This window comes from Malaya genurostris, chromosome 1 (assembly GCF_030247185.1).
Source record: "Malaya genurostris strain Urasoe2022 chromosome 1, Malgen_1.1, whole genome shotgun sequence".
NCBI classification, from domain to species: domain Eukaryota; kingdom Metazoa; phylum Arthropoda; class Insecta; order Diptera; family Culicidae; genus Malaya; species Malaya genurostris.
In genome coordinates this window covers 25646169-25666549 of record NC_080570.1, presented here as the reverse complement: position 1 = coordinate 25666549, position 20381 = coordinate 25646169, and the positions used below count along the sequence as shown (strand labels likewise).

Genomic DNA, 20381 nt, shown 5'->3' with positions numbered 1-20381 from the left:
TGGGGACTAGACACCGAACCGAATAGCCGAAATCGGCTCATTTGGCCAGGAACTGGGACAAACTTCAATTATAAAAAGCTTCAGTCGAAATTAGAAAAATTTTCTCGTATTCTGCATCTTAATGACGGCATAATATTTTAATTACACTTTACTCTGTTACACTGGAACCGGGAGTCGGATCTGGATGAAACAATTTCATTTGAGTCTAAGTCTTTAAAAATTAACTCAGCCGTCTCTGATAAAATGAAGAAAATTCCGTTCTAGAGTTTTCAACCATCATTTACGATCCTTCCGGAATTATGGGATCGTAAGACCTTTCATACCTAATCTAAGCAATTGTAGGGTAATCGATAGATTAGGATTCACTTTTGAATTAGCTCCAATCATATTTAACCAACCGTGAAATGTCCATGAGAATCGATGATTAATTAATAGCACCGTTTACTGTCCATTCTGGAGTTCCTCAAGGTACCCATTTAGGACCGTTCATATTTTTACTCTATCTCAACGATTTGAACTTTGCTGTAAGGTGTCTAAGGCTCTCGTTTGCCGCTGATTGCAAACTATTCTCATTTGATAGAAAAATCAGGAAACATTCGTTTCTTACAACAATACAGTTGGATGTATTCGCAAAGTGGTGGAATATGAACTTGAATGGTTTTGAATGCATCCAAATGTTCAGATATGGATTAAAGCCGTGTCTAAATAAACGATGAAAACAAGCAAAACATCAATTACTCGCTAACGTTCGTTGATTTCGTATGATTGTAATCTATCGCAAATAGCTCTGAAGCGAGAATCTTTCGTTAAAGGCGTGATTTAAAAAATCACATCTCGAAGCTTCTAGGCTTCATAACTTTCTGGTATTATTTTTTGTGCTTCAAAATAATTTTCTCGCAAACAACTGAAAATATTTTCTAAGGCGCAGAAATGAATGAAGCACATGAAAAAAGTATATAGTTGAAGTTTTTGACCACTTCATCACATCACACTGTGCACTGCCTGGTATTCGGAAGGGGACTACGGTACGGAGTGTGTTTGCAAAATTTAGTTCTCACATTTGTTCCAAACCGGAAAACACAACACATGCCTTTAGGTGTTATGCATTTAATCTCCGGTTTTATATAATAAAAATATTTCTCGTCGGTAGCAAATGGTCATTTCCGTGCAAATGGTCCTTCGTGACTAACTTTTTGTTGAGATTAGCAGAGTTTCCTGTTCGAATGAGTTTCTACCAGTGCAATGATTGCGGACTCTGTTGGGAATCGCATTTCGCATCGCGATTGGGCTCTCAACAGGATATGATTGGACATTGCGTATTACGTCGCATATTGTGAGATAAATTATTTTCCTAAATTTACGTTTAACTTATTCCCAAAAATTGCAACATTTCTCTTGGGACTCGCTGGAGCAGAGATTCTCTAACTGTCTTTCTCCAACAGGCATAAAACTTCTTCATCTTTCGTATCAACAAATTACAAACATCCAACGGATCCAATTCAAACCTCCAGGGACAACTCGTGTCTTGTCCGTCTGAATCTGCTCTATCATTGAGCTGAAATTACGTGCCCGTACATGTACACAATGAACGGTTGGTGAGGTTCTATTATAATCTTGCCTACCTGTCAGACAACCTCTCGCATGGTGCTTCCTATCTCAAAAAGATTGAATGGGAGCTCCGTAGGTCATCAAACAAAAGTGGAAAAATGAAAACAGCACATAGTAACTGGAAGCACTCTGACATGCAGACAACAAGATGCTTCGAGCTTCAAGCTTGATAACACGGAAAACTGACTCTTACTCTATGCAGTATACCATTTCGATTGATAATTTACAAACAGGAACAAAAACTGGGAAGGGTAATGTCAGAGACACAACCGGAAAATAAACTGACCTGTTTCCTTTTTTTTTTGCCTTTCTCCATGGAAAGGATAAAGAATTACGAGAAACCCGACTTTTGGTCGAATTCCCAGAGACTTTTTAATTTATATGTCACTCGATTCAGTCCAACGAAATTTAGAAACTATCTAAGCTTGTATTTATCTAAGCTACTTCAATTCAGTCCATTTTCTCGAAATTGACTGAACCAATTTTAACAACCTTCAACTCGTTTGTAAGCTACCATTAGGTAGCTGATCATGTTCGGAGATCAAAAGGTTCCGAGTTAGGTGAAATCAAGAATCGCTTGTTTATGTTAAAAGATGGCTGCTTTTCTGATCATTTTTCGCTTTGATGATATTTATTTCACGTAAATGATCAACGTTTCGAAGGTTTTTTCCGTCATCTTCAGGGTAGAACGACTACAAATATTTTTCGTCAAATAGGTTGAAAATAACTGATCGTGTAAATTTACGTCTTCTGAGATCGACATATCCTAGTCTCAAAAATAACACATTTTTGCCGTTGATTTAGTATAATATTCATGAACTTTGATGTATTTTCACGTATTGAAACATGAGGTTTTCCGTTCCTGCGTGAAGATTTGGACCATGTATTACCCAATCATCGATTTTTATGTAATTTTTATTCGTTCAATGCATAGGACCCTACAAACCAGTTGTCATATGTTCGAGCCCCGACCTGGAAGGATTCTTAGTATCAATATGTATCACAAAAGGAATGTAATGCCAGGATTTTGCTTTTTATTATTCTTTAATAGAGACAACTACAGTGTAAAAATTTCCGAAAATGATTGGCCCTTATTACCGTTCTCACTTCCACTTTCACATTCCCTTCACTTACATGTCACTTCACTTGATTTTACCTATTACCGGTATCACGCATAGTGAAGTGATCACTGTGGTAGAAAAAAACTATTTTTTTCAACAAAATGTTGGTGGCGTGATGTTCATAATGACATCAAGTTCATTCAAGTAATTACTTTTGCCTCTGAAGTGACTTCCGTAATAAGGACCTACATTCACTTCACTTGGTTTTCACCGTGTAGTGACACCGGTAATAAGGGCCATTGAGTTGTTCCGGAGTTATGGTTGCTCAAAGAGGGCCAAACCGGTTTAAAAAAATATATATCTTAGAACGATTGATTTTTTGATGGAACATCGTTGAGAAAACTGTAAAAGAAATCTTCTAGCAAGGAATGTCGGCTTTTTCGAATTACTCGATTATGCAATAGTTAAATTTTCAAACTGATTTTTTAAATATTGATCGATTACTGGGTATATTAATCGATTATTCGATTATTTATTCAATTATTTATATTAAGGTTTTCGAATTATTCGATTATTTTAGTAATCGAATAGTCGAACAGTCGAACAGTCGATTATTTGGAATATTAATCGATTACTCGATTGATCGTTCAACATTCCGACATTGCTTTTTCGAACGACTTACACTTTCGAATCCGAAGCATTTGTGTTCTAGTAAAAATGGAATGGCTTGCATTATTTCAGGACAGCTGCCTCATACAGTTAGCGTCAGAATGGATGATTTAATTCGCACCGTGTAAAATTCAGCAGCTGGGAAACTTTTTCGCTCTCGTTAGTTCCGCCTTTTGGATTGTAAAAGCGTAATGGCGCATTTTAGTTCAGTAAAGGCATTTTAGTTCAGTTAGCGTAATTGCTCACTTCAATCGCACAATTGCAGTACCAAACGGTCAGGCATTTTTGCCTTGCGTTTGTCAGATACCAGTGAGAGGATCAGTTGCCAGATTTGCTCTGTGCACGTTTTCGTTCTGCACGTCAGTAAGGACATTGCACACCGGTAAACAAAAAACTTTGGCACAATTTGTTGAGATTGAGGCGCTTATGTAGAGTGAACTTTTACGTCTATTTAGCGCTTCAAGATGAATTTCTATGTACATCAGCAGTTCCATCAAAATGTGTTAGCGCTCGATGGAATCAAATTCGAAATTTTGAAAAAATAATCAAAAAAAAAATATCAAAAAAGTATCAGTTTTATTCGTATTAACGTCATCCAGTTATGTCTCTGACATTACTCACCCACTTTTTTCTTTAAAAACATGTCTTACAGTAAACAGCAACGAATTGTACTAAACAAAAAAAAAGAGACAATCTTTCTTCATCTAAAAAATTAGGATCTTTCACTTTCTGATCAGTTTGCTTTCGTGTCTGGTGTGATACAGTCAAACACCCGAATCTTCATTCACGAAACGGGTTTTTGCGAAGTATACCATTTACGTAACCTATTTTTACGAATCTAATTTCAAATAATATAATCTAAATTCCAAGTAGCGCAACTTTCCTTCTTCGTCAAATTCGATTACTGACAATATGACGAATACTGGAAAACAATGTTTTGGGTCGTTCTGAAATCCCAGATGGCGACCTCCTGAATAAATAATATTCTTTGAATATCATTACAATATGGATCTTTTCGGACCAAATTCGATGAGTAGATGCCGAAAAGCGATGTTTGAGATGGTTCAAAAATCCAAGATGACAGCTTCCAGAATAATAATACTCTTTTGAAACCCCTTACAATGTGAATATTTTCGGAACGGATTTGACTAATAGAAGCAGAAGGAGAATGTTTTCGATTGTTCCGAAATCCAAGACGGCGGTCTTCAGTTTATTGCTATTTATAGAAACTTTTTTCCAATATGCGTATTTCGGAACGGATTTGATGAGTAGATGTCCGAAATTTCAATGAACTGGAAGTTACCATCAAGAATTTTGGAACGGCTTTAAACATTGTTTGTCGGCATTTAAACATCAAATTCGTTGTGGAAATACTTATACTGTAAGGGGTTTGAAGATATATTAATAAACCGGAAGCAGCCATCATGGATTTCGGAACGAACTCAAACTTCGGTTTTTTTTTCGTACAAACTCGTTAAATCGCCATCTTGGATTTCGGAACGATAATATCGAAAAACCCGGAAGTCGCTATCTTGGATTTCGGAACATCGAAAATACTCATCAAACCCATTTCGAAAACACTCATATTCTAGGGGTTTTAAAAAATACTAATGAACCGTAAGTAGCCATCTTTGATTTCGGTAGTGGCGTATCTAGGGGGCGGCGTAGGGTCCGTATCGTCCCGGGTGCAACGTTTTTAGGGGGCGGTAAACTAATCCTTGGAACCTTTATTTTTTTGTTCATCAAAGTCATCTTTCCGGAGATGGAGTTCAGCTTTGTTTTTTTTTGCTCACTAAACCAACGATGGAGGCGGAAAATCTTATTTTGCTCCGGGCGCCAAATTTCCTCGATACGCCACTGGATTTTGGAATCACCTATTCTACTCTGCACATACATTCCGAAAATATAAATGAAAAAGTTTTGCCAGAAGAGCAAATTTACTGTGAAGTACAGAAGAGTGCAAGCAATTCAATTGAACGATTCTGGTAGTGCAATACAATTTCTTTTTCAGCACAAAAAAGAAGTCGTTAGATTCACAGTTGAAAACAATAATGTGCCCTAAAGCCGAGTATATAAATGTCATTTACATTTGTGGAGAAGTTTTCGCACATTTTCCGAAATGATGTACGTGGTATGCGAAGGAGCGTAGGGAAGCCGCTATCACTATCCAGTGCCTTTCCCTTTTCTAGAAAAAAAATGTATCAACGAGATGCAGTGGAAAAGTGTTATTGATTTTATTTACATACGTTGGAATATAATAAACCGGTTTTGTTCGACCTTGAGATTCTTGAGCCGGGGAAGTAAAAGAATGTATGGTTGAAATAAACTGTTCAATTGATTTTATGTCACTCTCTTCCTTCTCGCTGCTCTGCTCTTATGGTATTTTGTGTATGATAGAATTAGATGCCTGCCCATGTCATGGTCCAACAGGGCATTGAGGAAAATCCTCATCAGTCAACAATGGCAAACCTATCATATTTCGCATACTTTGAGCAAAACGGGAAGTTTGCTGATGTGTGGGTTCCTCCGGTTTTGACCCGAACGACAAAGGATAAATACTTTCCGAGTTGAAAATTCATAGGGACTATTATTATGGGCGATATAAAAATAATCGGACAATTTTCGATTGCTAGTGGAAGGAGTCTGATTGTGCTAAGTATCTATTTATGGGTATCGAGCGGTCGGAGGGAGCCTACCGCCCCAGCTTAGGCCGGTTAGTCCTTTGTGTCCCGTTACCTGGACAGCACCGTTGAGAGTAATTCAAAAATTTACGAGCGAATTGGACGACACACGGAAAAGCACTCACGGCTGCCAAGCGCTGGGAAACGGATAGCATAGGATGTTTCATTTCCTGTCAAATCCAGCAGCTTGGGGCGTTACTTGAAAGGGAAATTGAGTTGATGGTTTGGAAGTAGCTCTTCAACTTGTAACAAAAAACCGGCTCAGGATAGAAGCTTTGATTGAAAAAAAACGTTACATCCTTTTATGAAATTCCTGTCGGTGCGCGATTTATAGACTCCGAAATTTACCACTTTTTGATTTTATTGAACGTATTCAACTTGTTTTTATGAGGAACGTCAAATATTGAAAAGAGCCCACGTTCATTCATAAAAATCGCCATCCTTGTTTAGAGTCGTATAGAATGTAAGTGCTTCCCATCGTTTGCACTCGACGCGTCAAAAATCGATTTCCCTGTTGTACAATTGATCTTGGAAACGCAACAAAACGGCGTTGGGTGTGTTTTCATTTTTTTCAATTCGAATATGGATTTCTGCTACTCGCATGCATAGAAGAAAAATGCTTTCCCTGGACGCCATATAAAATTTGAAACATTGAGATAACATATCGGTTCAGAAAGTCCCTGGTCTGACAAAGGAAAGGACACTGCTATTTTTTTTTTCAAATTTCGATTTTATTCTTCAATGTATTCTCCTTGGAAAGCAACAATTTCTACACTACTTTTTTACCATTCTTCAGCTTCAACGATCACCTCATCGTTCGATGTAAATCTCTTTCCAGCGAGCTTCCCCTTCAAATTTGAGAACAGAACATAGTCACTGGGGGCTAGATTAGGCGAATATGGTAAATTCGGTAGCAATTGAAATCTTAGTTTCTGGAATTTAGCCATCGTAACGATAAGCTATTTTTGAATCAGCTGTGAGAAACTGTTGGACTTCCTTAGCGAACCATATTTGTTCGTTATCAAGTACCCATGCCATACAAACCGTGAATGTAGGGGAGATTGGAGCAGGTTCGATCACGGGGCAAGTGTACGATCGATAGCAATTTTTCGCAATGTTGTGGAGATTTTTAAATTGAATTTCCGCCAAAAGCTTGCTTCTCCAGATATCTTTCTTCTTTCATGCTTTTTCTTGACAAATTCGAACGTTTTACCACATCCAAGCTAGTACATACTTTTTTAAAAAAGCTGTGTGAAGCATACAAGTAAAAATTCATTAGAAATCACCGTTGCGCACGACTTTGCACACATGAATCACTATTGTATGAAAGCTCGAACGCAAGAGCCCATAAATGCAGGAAAATTGTTACTTGCTGATTGCTTTTTAAAACAACCGTTAAAATTCTTACACAAATTGAAATCTATACTTGGATTTCTGTTATCTGTGGTTTTACGTTCTATGTTGGAAGTTTTCAAACGTTAGTACAGTCCGAAATTCGTGTAATACCTAAAATTTAAATCTTATATTTTTTTCATTATTAGAATAATCAAGAAATGAAGGGCTCTCTCAATGTCAAGAGGATCGTGTTCTGTAAGGAATTGATAATTGATTACCAAATTTGGTACTTATTAATTTGGTAATAATTCGATACGGTCCAATGCACAGTGGTCCGAAACGAAAAATTAGCGAGCTAAAAATATTTTCACTATTACATAACACAAATGGCCTGAAAAGTCCCGGGTCGAACAAAGAGAACACAAATTTTTTGGTTCAAAATTAACTTTTTTCATCAACGTAATCTCCATCAAGAGCAACGCAATCATTCCAGCGCCGATCTAACATTTCAATACCACTTTTGTAGAACGATTTATCTTTTTCCTCAAAATAGGCCTCAGTTTTAGCGATAACCTATTCATTCGTGCGAAATTTCTTTCCGGCGACCATGTTTTTTTTCAGGTCTGCGAACCGCCAGTAGTCGCTGGGAGCCAAATCTGGCGAATACGGTGGGTGTGCGAGCAATTCGAAGTTCAACTCATGTACTTTTGCCATTGTTCTGATTGACTTGTAACTCGGTGCGTTGTTTTGATGAAACAAAATTTCTTTCTTTGCCATATGTAGTCGTTTCTATACGTTCACTCAGATGATGATTGTTTTGATTCCGGAGTGAAGTGATTAATCCATGTTTCATCCATTGTCATATATCGACGCAAAAATTCCGGATTGGTACATTTAAACATGGCCAAGCACTGTTCAGAATCATCAACACGTTCTCGTTTTTGGGCAACAATGAGCAAACGCGGCACCCACTTTGAACAGAGCCAAGCTTCACTTCAACGGTATTTGTTTTCCCATCAAGAAGCAGTGTAAAATTAAAACACAATTCATTGTTTTGAAAATAACAAAGGTAGCGTCACATTTAGCACAATATTTCAAAAACTAATTAATATAATTTCATGAAATTTTGCACAGGTGTCTTTCAAAGGTAATTAACTGAAATTTTTACTTTTTCAATGATTGAATTTTTCCCTTTTTCAATGATCTTATAAAATTTTTAACAGACTTTACCCTTTTATTTCCGGATCCGGAAATCGGACTCAGATGAAATTTAGGAATTTAGTATGGGACTGTAAGAGCTTTTATCTGAATCTAAGTTTGTTAAATCGCGTCAAAAGTTAGAACACATATTTTCATTTTTTTTGCACATTTTACCCCATAACTCCGGAACCGAAAGTCAGATCCAAATAAAATTCAGGAATTTAGTATAATATCTGAAGAGCTTTCATCTGAATCTACGTTTGTGAAAATTAGTTCAGCCATCTCCCAAAAAAGTTGGGGCACGTATTTTCACATTTCTTGCACATTTTACCCCATAATTCCGGAACCCGAAGTCGGATCCAAATAAAATTCAGGCTTTTGTATGGAACCACAAGTTTGTGTAAATCGATTCAGCCATCTCCGAGAAAAGTTAGTGCAAAAAACGGTACATACGCACACACACGGGTGTTCCTCAGGGCAGTAACCTTGGTCCACTACTGTTTGTGCTGTTCTTCAATGATGCTGCTTTACTACTTGGCGTCGGATGCAGATTGGTTTACGCTGATGACTTGAAGCTGTACCTGGCAGTCCGTGCTGTTGAAGATTGTGTCCATCTCCTAGATATTTTCGTAGACTGGTGTCGACGAAACTTTTTAATAATCAGTACCGTGAAATGTCAAGTTATAACTTTTCATCGTAAAATAAACCCAATAGTATTTGACTATCGAATTGATGGACAAATGCTTGATAAAGTCGAATTTGTCAATGATCTCGGCGTTTTGTTGGATGCTAAACTCACCTTTAATCTACACCGATCAACTTTAATTTCCAAAGCAACGCGGTAACTCGGATTTATGGCAAAAATTAGTCGGGACTTCAAGGATCCGTATTGTTTTTGAAAGCGTTGTATTGCTAATTGGTGCGTCCACTAGTTGAAAATGCGTGTTCAATTTGGAGTCCTTACCAACTGGTTTGGAATTTACGGATAGAACGTGTACAAAAAAGATTTATTCGATTTACTTTGCGGGACCTTTCCCTGGATCTCCCACCGTATCCTGACCGTTGTCACCTGTTTGGACTGGAAACACTAGAGCGACGTAGAAAGATACAGCAAGCGTTACTTGTGGCTAAAGTTATCACCGGCGATATTGACTCTCCCAAGATCTTATCTCTTTTCGACTTCCGTGCTTCTCAGCGACCTCTACGCTCGACAAGTCTATTTCAACCCAGGTTCAATCGTACTACATTCGGACACCGTGAACCTATAACAGCATGTATCCGAGCATTTTCCAAAGCTGAGCATCTATTCGAATTTGGGGAACCATCGCATAAGTTTGCACAAAAGTTATCAAGTGTTTCTTTTTCATAAATTGACCTCCCTTAATTCAGACTATTATTTGTCAGACGAATTATTTTAACAAATAAACAAATAAAAACGGCCTCGGTTCAAAAGTCGGATTTCACCGTGATTGCATAACGTTTCTATATGAGAAAGGTAAAAAGGTGACTGCAATAAAATGTTTTTGTAGTTGGTGTCTTCACAAAAGTCTTTTGTAACCGAATGGCGCATCTTTTGATGCTAAAAGTCATTTTGGTAGACCATGTTTGGATTGAAATCTGGAATCTAACTTTCTTAATTGAATTTCAAAATTATAACACTTCACAATAAAGTTGTAGGAAATTTTATTTTGAGCAACTTTACTGAAAAAAGTCAGCATGCTAGCTCTTCATTTAATCGAGGTACATCAATTTTTTGGAGTGCAAGTAGGGTGGCTCTGAAAAAGGACTATTTTGTTCTAACTTTTTTGTGTGTTATTTTATAAGAAAATTGTCTTCCGGCTTCAGTAGGGTTTTCAATATAAGCTACCGTTCAAAAATGATGAATGTTTTTTTTTCCTACCTACAAATTTCAATTTTCAACAGATGCCAGATCGATAAAAATTTATCCTATACGGTATCTGAAAGGTTATAGAATTGAAAAGTTTGAGGAGAAACCTGAGAGGACGTTATTTTTTTTAACTCATTTTAATTAGTGTTCAAATTGTCTTACCTAAAATCGAAAAAGTCTTATAATTCTTGAATGCCTTCAGCAAAATAATGGATTAAAATTAACCCTATGAGTGTGTCTTATTCAATATTGCTTTGAAAGGCTTCGCTGACGATATTGATAATGTGACACGAAACCTTGAGAAGATGACGGAAACCTACATCGGACTGAAAGCTGAAGCTAGGCGTATCAGACTGGCCATAAATGCGTCAAAAACAAAATACATGAGAGGAAGAGGTTCTAGAGAAGAAACACTGCGCTTCCCGCCACGAATATTGATAGACGGTGACGATATCGACGTGATTGACGAGTTCGTGTATTTGAGCTCACTGGTGACCGCCGATAATGACACCAGCAGAGAAATTCAGAGACGTATTTTGGCAGGGAATCGTGCGTACTTTGGACTCAGAAAAATCCTTCGATCGAGCCACCGCACGAAATTGACCATCTACAAAACGCTCATTAGACCGGTTGTTCTCTATGGCCACGAGACCTGGCCTATGTTGGCGGAGGACCAACGCGCCCTCAGTGTAGCTGGCATGTTTGGACGCAGCCCAAGAACGAATCTTGTGCTTTATCCAACTAGTTGAAAGAGGTAAAGCAGGTTCAGGGCCAACGAAATCACTCGTTGCACCAGCTCTAGCCAACTCATCAGCCCATTCATCTCCAAAAATACCAGAATGGCCGGGTACCCATAAGAAGTAAACAGCAGGTCTTCAATTTGAGTTTGACATGCGATCACTAGATTCGACCGTGAATCATTTGAACTGAGTGCTTTTAAAGCTGTCTGACTGTCGGAACGAAAATAAATTCGTTTACCACAGATTCTCTGCTGAAGTGCCGATTCGCTTAGATTCTGCTTAGGACACAAAATCGCTTAGATTTCTGCTTAGAACACAATACAGTATCTACCAAGTGAATGAGACTGCTCTAACCTCATTTCACGACAGTAGACACCAGCACCAGCTCGACCATTCAACAGAGAACCGTCCGTATAACAAACTATGTGTTCATCAAGTTATCGTTTCAAAAAACCAGTCAACCATTCCTCACGAAAAGGATAGCTCACATTGAATGTTTTGAAAAGAAAACTGCATGTTGTGAGAGTTAGGTCACTAGGAGCAAGTGCATATTCATCCCACGTAACCATTTGAGACCACAAGCGAGTGTATAGTGTATGTATAGGCTAGTAGCATAGTCTATAGGGTTACTGTTCCAAAGCCCTGTAACCTTAAGACGGTCTGCACAGGATAATGCTTCTTGTTTCAGGAACACATGTAGTGGTTTAATGCACAGTAGCGCCTCTAGAAATCATGAAACAGCAGTAGGAGTTGTCGTGAATGCTCCTGTCATCGCCATTAGGACCATCCTTTGGAGATGATTTAGCTTTGACTGAACTGTCGCAACTGCTCCTCTCTGCCACCATATGCTCAAATTGGTCTAACAATAGTTGTGTAGATCCAATGAATGTATCTGGGTTTGAGCCCCCATGATTTTCCAAAAGCATGTCTGCATTGGCCGAAAGCCATGCAAGCTCTTTTAATCCTGAAGTCAATGTGAGCAGACCAATTCAGTTTTAACGTATTTAACTTGATCAACCACAGTAACCTCTGAACCGAAGAACTGTAACGGACGAGCTCCTGTGATTATCCAACGATGAGTGAACCCTTGAGAAGATCATGGAAACATACGTCGGACTGAAAGTCGAAGCTTTCAGCTTTCAAAAAAACATGAGAGAAGAACCTTATTAGAATCAGAACAACTCAGTAATCAGAACAAATTGGCTCAAATGGCACGTTTCCCTTGATATTTGGAGATTTGTGCCTTGTCAAAAAAACATGAAAGAAGAACCTTACTAGAGAGTGTGTTTCTTTTGAATGAGATCACAAAATTTACCGAATTAGTCTAGAAAATTTAGCCCCATAAAATGACGTGAATTTGCGAAGTTGCATTCGAAACTGTATAAAAGGATGATCCAGCAGCAACATCTTTATATTCGTCGTATTTATGATTGTCAGCTGGTGTAAGCCTTTTAATAGATTCCGTCGCAAGTCCCGGCCTTTTTTCTGGTATGTAGGCCGGTTATAAATTTTTCGCTGATGAACGAGGATGATGTCGGTAATGGTAATAATGATGATGGTGCTGAACTGTTTTTTTTTTTGTCGCTCACATCCGGTTCTGCCTACTTCTCTGGTGCCGTACCTTTCGTCAACCGAACCAGCCCTATGACAAGGTCCTCTCTGCTCACCCTGCTCTTTGTGTGGTTCATCTTTCCTGTCTGTTGACATTCCGGTTCAGCAAAATCTGCCGTAATTGACGGCGAAGAGCGACGAATAACGCAATTCACGCTTTCGCAATGGTCGCCAGTTGATTTATTCATCGTTTTTCAACCCTTGCAAATTGGTATGTATAGAGTTTGAAAGTACGCTTTTTTGCCTCATTTTCTAAACATTTTTGCTGTCACTCGTTCGACGGTAACCAACCCATATCAATCGGATTTGATGCACAGTATGCTTGCTGATAGCGGAAACTCAAAAGGCCAACGGCTGGGAAAAAACGAAAAACGACAACGTCACCTCTTTAAAAGGTGTCGATTCGTCGATGGTGAAGTCCATTTTGGTGATATTTTTTAAAACGTTTTTTTTCACATTTTTCCAACGCTACAACGCTACAAAAATGTTTCATGATTTTACTTTACCGAGAATTCACCTAATGTTTTATTATTCAAATCTTTTAGTAGCAGCTCAATTACCGTACCTGTTTTTTTTCCCCAGTGACACACTCAAATCTGGACGCGGTTGTCTCGATTACTGCTTACTTCCGTTTTCCAGTAGGGAATTTTCTCGCTTTGTTATTATTCTCCTTCGGCACACTGCGCTCATTCAAATTGTACCGTGTCATACACGTTTTCCTCTGTTGTTGTTTGACTTGTGAACGGTTTCGCCAGCCTCGAAGCCTGCTCCAGTTGTGCAATTTACAACATAACACTTGTGTTTTGATTTCCCGTACACTGTATTACACCTCTTTGTTGCGTTAGTAACCACAACCCATTCGCGACCAACAGCATCAACTTCACGACGAAAATCAATATTGTTTTATTCGCAAAAAAAAAAAAAACACGCACACACTTGAATAAGTTGAAACAAAAAAATAATAATACACAACACCAGCGATCAATAAGCCTTCCAACTCTATCGAAGCAGGCTGGTCAGCTTCCACTGCGGGCAACAATAAAGCACCGTTGCCAACACCATTTCCATCGCCATTCACTAGCGCACCACCAAACCCGTCACCTTTCGCATTCAATGATGCACCGATTTTTGCGCTGACCTTCACTTGCAGGTACGCAATTGTTTCCTTTCTTCTATGCGAAAATCGATCGGATCAACAAAATCGATTCAATTAACTTTGGGGTAAGCTGAAACTTTCACATGTCGTCAATACATCGGATAAATTTGTAAACATACACGGAAACCTGTCATTTTGCTGTTACACAGACACTAGATGATCGTACGACGGGGACCTGCTTGCTAGACTATTTTTTTATTCAATAATATAATATAATATTAAGGCACACTGCTTAAGCTTGCTTGCTAGACTAGAACTCCACCCGTTACCGAAAACAATGAAACACACAAATCGGATGTTATTAAAATCACTATTCACCTTACTTCCTGCTTCGAATTAAATCTAAAAAATGTAAGACACAACAAGTAAAAGATCTTTCCTCGATCGAACAACGCATCGCAAATACAACACATACGCACACGACGCGATCAAGAGTGGAACTAAGGAGTTGGTTGAGCGCTTCGCCGAGCTGTTCCAAAAGAAAGAGCTTTACCGTCTGCGCGCTGGTAGTGGTGTCAAGACGAACCAGTTAAGTCGGTTGTGTAGAAAGCATATTGCAAAGCAGTGTTGTGAAACGACGAGCAGCAGCATGCTTTTCGCTTCGTCTCGGGGTCGCACACCGAAAGCGGAAAACGCGATCGAGTGAGGGGTCTCTCGCAAAAGACGCACAATTCAATGACCCGAGTGGATAGTGGAGAGGAGTGCAACTTTTGCCGAAGTAGCCCCGACGGAATCGAGTGAGAGAGCGAAAATAACAAAGTTTTTAAAAGTAACTTCTCTTATTTGGCTTAACACGTAAGCTTTCGGCAGTGGTGGTAAAGCATCGATTCCGAACACGCAAAACGTGTTCGTTCCGAACCAAAAAGCGAACCACCGTCGCGAGTATGAATTTGCCGATACCATCGTTCGAGCGAGCATCGCCGAACCAAGAAGCGATGCTGATGGTGAAAGAACCGATGCTTTAGTTTGTGAGCCTATCGTTACTAGTATGTTCATGAACATCCGATTCGAGTACTATAGGCTGTTGCTTCGGATGAACCGAACTTTGTCAGCTGCGGCTGGATGTTTCAGTTTTTGGGTAGCTTAGCAGAGTATGGTAATTTTGTACATATTCAGTGAGCGTAGGGTGGCTCAATATGATAAATTGAAGATGTTTCAACATTTGCAAATTCGATATTGAATAAATTGGTTAGTCAATAGCAATTAAAATTGAGTAATTTTGGGCATTTACAACGAGCGTAGGGTGCCTGTATATGGAAAATAGAAAATTTTTCGACTAATCTCATTTCGATGCTCTATTGATTAGTGAATAAATAGCAGTTCGAATTGGATAATTTTTTACATTTTCAGCGAGCGGGGGTGGCGCAATATGAAAATTTGTAAATTTTTTGATTTCTACTAATTTGATGTTTTATTAAATATTGATTCAAAAGCAATTAAAATTTAACAATTTTGGACTTTTCAGTGACCGTAGGGTGGTTCTATTTGAAAAATCTACAAAAATTGTATCTTAGACTAATTCGATGGTCTGTTGATTCTGGAAATAATTTTTTACATTTTTATCGAGCGTAGGGTGGTGCAATATGAAAATTTGCATATATTTAGACTTTTGCTGATTTCATGTTCCATTTAATAGTGAATCAAGAGCAATGTAAATTTGATAATTTTGGACATTTTCGACGAGCGTAGGGTGGTGCTATTTGGAAAATTTTAAAATTTTTGACAAATGTCGATTCAATGTCCTATTAATTGATGAATCAATAGCAGTTCCAATAGGATTTTCAATTTACAGCGAGCGTAGTGTGGTTCTATTTGAAAAAATGTTAGTATTTGAATTTGCAGATCCGATGCTTTATTGATTGATGAATGAATTAAATTCGAATAGAATAATTTTATACATATCTTGTGGGCGTGGAATGGCCTAATATAAAAATTTGGGAATACTTTACCTTTTGCTAATTCAATGTTTAATAGATAGCAATTGGAATATTAAAATTTTAAGCATTTTATTCGGTGGTAAGGCAGCTTTATATGAGAAATTGTGAACTATTTTTCCAAATCGGATGCTGTATTGATTAATATATAAATAGTAGTGGTGGTGAACCATCGGATTTAAACATGCAAATCGTCAAAGTGCCTGTGAATTTATTTTGATGCTGTAGGTAGGCATTTCAGCGAACCATAAATAATGAAACTACGCATCGAATAGAGCTCAATTGACCTTCGCCGATGGTCTGCCAACTGTTTGGTACATATTGCTCCGCCGAACAGCAAGTGAACTTTATCATAAACCGAATGAACAGCTTTTGCATATTTTTGCTAGGAAAACATTTCTAAACAAATATGTATAAAGCATTGGTGCTCGGTTCTCGCTTTACCGTTGGCATGAAATTGTAAATAGTTTAAAAATTACAATTTCTATATTAAGCCATCCACCGCTCGCTGAGAATATCCAAAATTAACAAACGGCTCACTCGCTAGAAACGTCCAAAATCATCCAGAATCAAAATTCTACCTATTCATTAAAATACCAAAAATCAAAATATTTTCAAATTTTTATATTAAACCCCCTTACGATCGCTGAAAATGTTCTTATCATCATCATGAAAATCATCTTATTTGAACTGCTATAAATTCATCAATCAATAGAGCATCGAATTGACATTAGTCAAAAACTTTACCATTATACAGATAGATACAGATAGATCCTATGGTCCCTGACAATCTCAAAAATGAGCAATTTGTAATTGATATTAATTCACTATTAAATGAAACATTTTATCAGCAAAAGTCAAAATACTTACAAGTTTTCATATTGCGCCATCCTACACTCACCGAAAATGCCCAAAATTGTTCAATTCGAACTGCTATTGATCCAACAATCAACAAACGATCTAATTGGTATTATCAAAAATTTTACAATTTTTCAAATAGAAAAACCCTACGGTGGCAGATAATTTCCAAAGATTTTTTACTATTTAATAAATCATCGAATTAGTAAAAAATAATCCGAATTTTCAAATTTCGCCACTCTACGCTCTCTGAAAAAGTCTAAAATTATCCAAGTTGAACTTCTATTGATTCAACAATCAATAGAACATCAAATTTAAATACGCTCGTTGAAAATACCTGAAATTACTTAATTTTCTTTGTTATTGACTCACCAGTTTATTAAACATCGAATTTGCAAGAGTAAAAAATATCCCTGTTCATATTGAGCCACTCTACGATTGCTGAAGTTTTCCAAAATATTCAATTCTTATTGTTATAGATTCTATAACCAAAACCATAAAATTAGCAAAAGATCCAAAACTTACTATTTTCCATATCGAGCCACCCTACGCACACTGATAATGTCCAAAATAATACCATTTGAATTGCTATTGATCGATTTATCAATCGAACAAAACAATTTTTTTTGTGCTGATCACGTGTGCATTGATAATTTCAAAACCAGGATGCGAGAATTGAAATCAACAAACCATCGTATCGAACGCAGTTTACTCGGCCCTCGCCGATGGTCCGCCAACCGAACGGTTCGAATCAGATTGCTTCGCCAAACACCGAGCACAGAACACCTTCGCATTAACCGAGGGAATAGTTTTCGAACCTATCGCATGCTTATGCTCGGCGAACATTTTTGAGTAAATTTGCAGAAGCATCGGCGTTCGGTTCGCAATTTACCACCACTGGCTTTCGGAGCTTTCGGTTAGCAATGAGAAAAAAATATTGAAGTTTCTGAAGGGCCCGACGTGGAGGATCAAACTCATTTCAGTTCATTAGCAGCTTCATGAACAAACTAAAAACTTATCGGAAATTGGAATCAAATTGGATGCTCAAAATTTAGCCCATTGAATAGTGATCGATAGGCGGTGTTTCGAAAACTGAAAGTAATTTACTGAGCTAATTAGCAAAAATATATACCGATATTTTGCCTAAACTTCGTCAAAATTCCGGTTATTCTTTCAAGAATCAAAGAAAATTATTTTGAAGTCAGCCACAGTATTATACATGGTAGTATGATTGATATGAGAAAGGCATCACTACACCACTACGTGAATTAAAACAGGTTTCTAAATTATGAGGGCATATTCAGTAGTGTTTTAGTTCTAGATGCATAATTTATGTCAGTTTCAAACTTTAAATCTGGATTTTATAACAAGAAAAACTGGCAGCCCCAGCGGTGTTTTACTCGCCCGCATATGCATGGCTGCCAGGTGGCTGACTAAACGCTGCCAGCTAGAAAAATATGGCTGGCAGACATTCTGGTGACCGACTGCCTCACCGCTGCCAGATATACAACTCAAACGATACAACCGTATCCACCAGGATTTTTCCACATTGAAATCTTTGACATTTTCAGCGAAGGTGAGAAGATGAAAACGCTCGGCTAACTTAGATACAGGCGACTTTGTTTTGTCAAATTGGATTGGACAACCGTCATTGAATCAATTTTGGTAGCCGTCTGGTGGCCATGGCTGCCCAGGCAGCCAAAACGATATGCGGGCGTGTTTCAAATATACAAAAAATAGAACAGCATCGTAGACCAGTTTTAAATTTGACAGAAGAACTGGTCGAATAAATAAATCTAGAACGGCTTGCTGGGGATACGTTTGTTCTAGTTTCTGTTCTATTATAGATCTTCCATATAGGGTAACGGCTCCCTATTTCATCTGAGCTCCTATTTCCATCTCATTCCTTCACCTCATTACTTTGAACATGAGAAATATTTTACAACCTACACACTTAGTTTTAATTCCTTTGTTCGGTAATATTTTTGACGAGATCTTTCGGTAATCTATAGAAATAACCGATATTTCGGTACATGGGTTTTATTTTACAACAATTATGCAAATTTTCACCGAACGATCAGTTTAACGTAAATTTTCATTACAGAATTCTGTATTAGATATACAATTGATACGGTAAACCTGAATAGTCGCCGAATACGGTAAAAATCATACTGTCCGTTTGGTAAAGTTATCTTCCAATAACCGAACTTCTGTGAAAACTGATTGTCATGAAACTAACTGTCAAACAGTTATTAAAATATTCAGTGAGTTTTATTAACCAAACGAAAAAAATGTTGAAGGGTTCATCGAATGGATTGAGGTACAGGTGATAAAAGTTTTTAAGACATTAGAGCCGATAACAGCTTTTCGTTTACTTATAGGTAGAACATAATTTTGTATAACTTGTCCACTTGCTGCCAACACAAATCGTTCAAGGGTAATTTTTGTTGAACTCGACGGATTGTGCAGTGTTTTGGAAGGCGCTCATAATTCCGGTCAGTCGGAACATCTGACACTTTTTAAATTTCTCGTGGAATAAAACCATTTTCTCCACTCGTTTTTGTGAATATGTGTTGTTTTTTGAAATCCGAAAATCCAGAATTTTAACCAAAGGAAAACAAACAAACAAAAATTACCGAACAATCTGTTAGATCCATTTGGTTTACAGATTACGGTAGTTATTTGACAATTCAGCAATTACCGAACGATCGGTAATCAATTCAATTACCGAACTGATTACTGAACGTTCAGCTGTTGAAAATTCGGTAAAAAATTACCGAATACTGTGAAATTTTCTAAGTGTGTATCTGAACCAAACTGTGAAATGTTTCAAAGTAAATTATAAATGCTATTGTCACACTTTCTCATAAAAAGAAATGGTTTTAAATTTTTCGGTGATCGTTTTTTTCATCTGAAATAAACTCACTTTTCAATTTAGGACACATTTTCGTCTCAAGATTTACAGTTCGTCATGTTTCTGAATATCTACTAATCAATTCGTCTCAATTTCGCACAATTACACTACCATTGAATGCTGGATGACTTCATAATGAGCAATGTTCACTTGCCACTTGTTTAATTAACGATTAAAAACTTCAAAAATTACCCGACATTTATAAAATAAGTCACTCTCTCTTTCGATTATTGTGATGTGATCTAAAAAGATTTTCTTGAATTTCACAGTTCTGTTTGGAAGTTGAACGTTTCGAGCATCATTCTATGCAAAGAGTTGAGTGATAAACGTGTAAACCGCTTGGTAATTAATAGAAGAGAAAGTAAACAAAGAGAAACTGTCACTTGCTGTTACGGCCTTCTGGAAAATCAACCGAGAATTTTCGAAAAAAATTGACGGGTGCTTTTTGTTTTCATATCCTACTCGAACGCCTACTACGATTGTTGGTCCTTGTTTGATTTTAGATTACTTTTTATTTAATTATTTATTTATTCGAAATACGTGTGTTTGAACATTGCATCTCTTTAACAGGATTTTTTTTCGTTTTTGAAGTTGTCAAAAAAAACTCTCTCTTTTGTTTAGAAGTGACTCAAAATAGATCACCGATTTTGATTTGATACACATCTGATATTCATTCAATTTACGGTAGATTTCGATCCTGAACGCTATCACTGTCACTTTGTATAA

The 20381-nt window shown here is 37.5% G+C and overlaps 1 protein-coding gene across 9 annotated transcripts in view; it reads right to left on the bottom strand.

Moving 5' to 3' along the window:
* The window catches only part of LOC131435385 (ankyrin repeat and fibronectin type-III domain-containing protein 1-like), a 320760-nt gene that overhangs the window by 188519 nt on the left and 111860 nt on the right, over positions 1 to 20381 (bottom strand). The gene's annotated exons all lie outside the window — the stretch shown is intronic.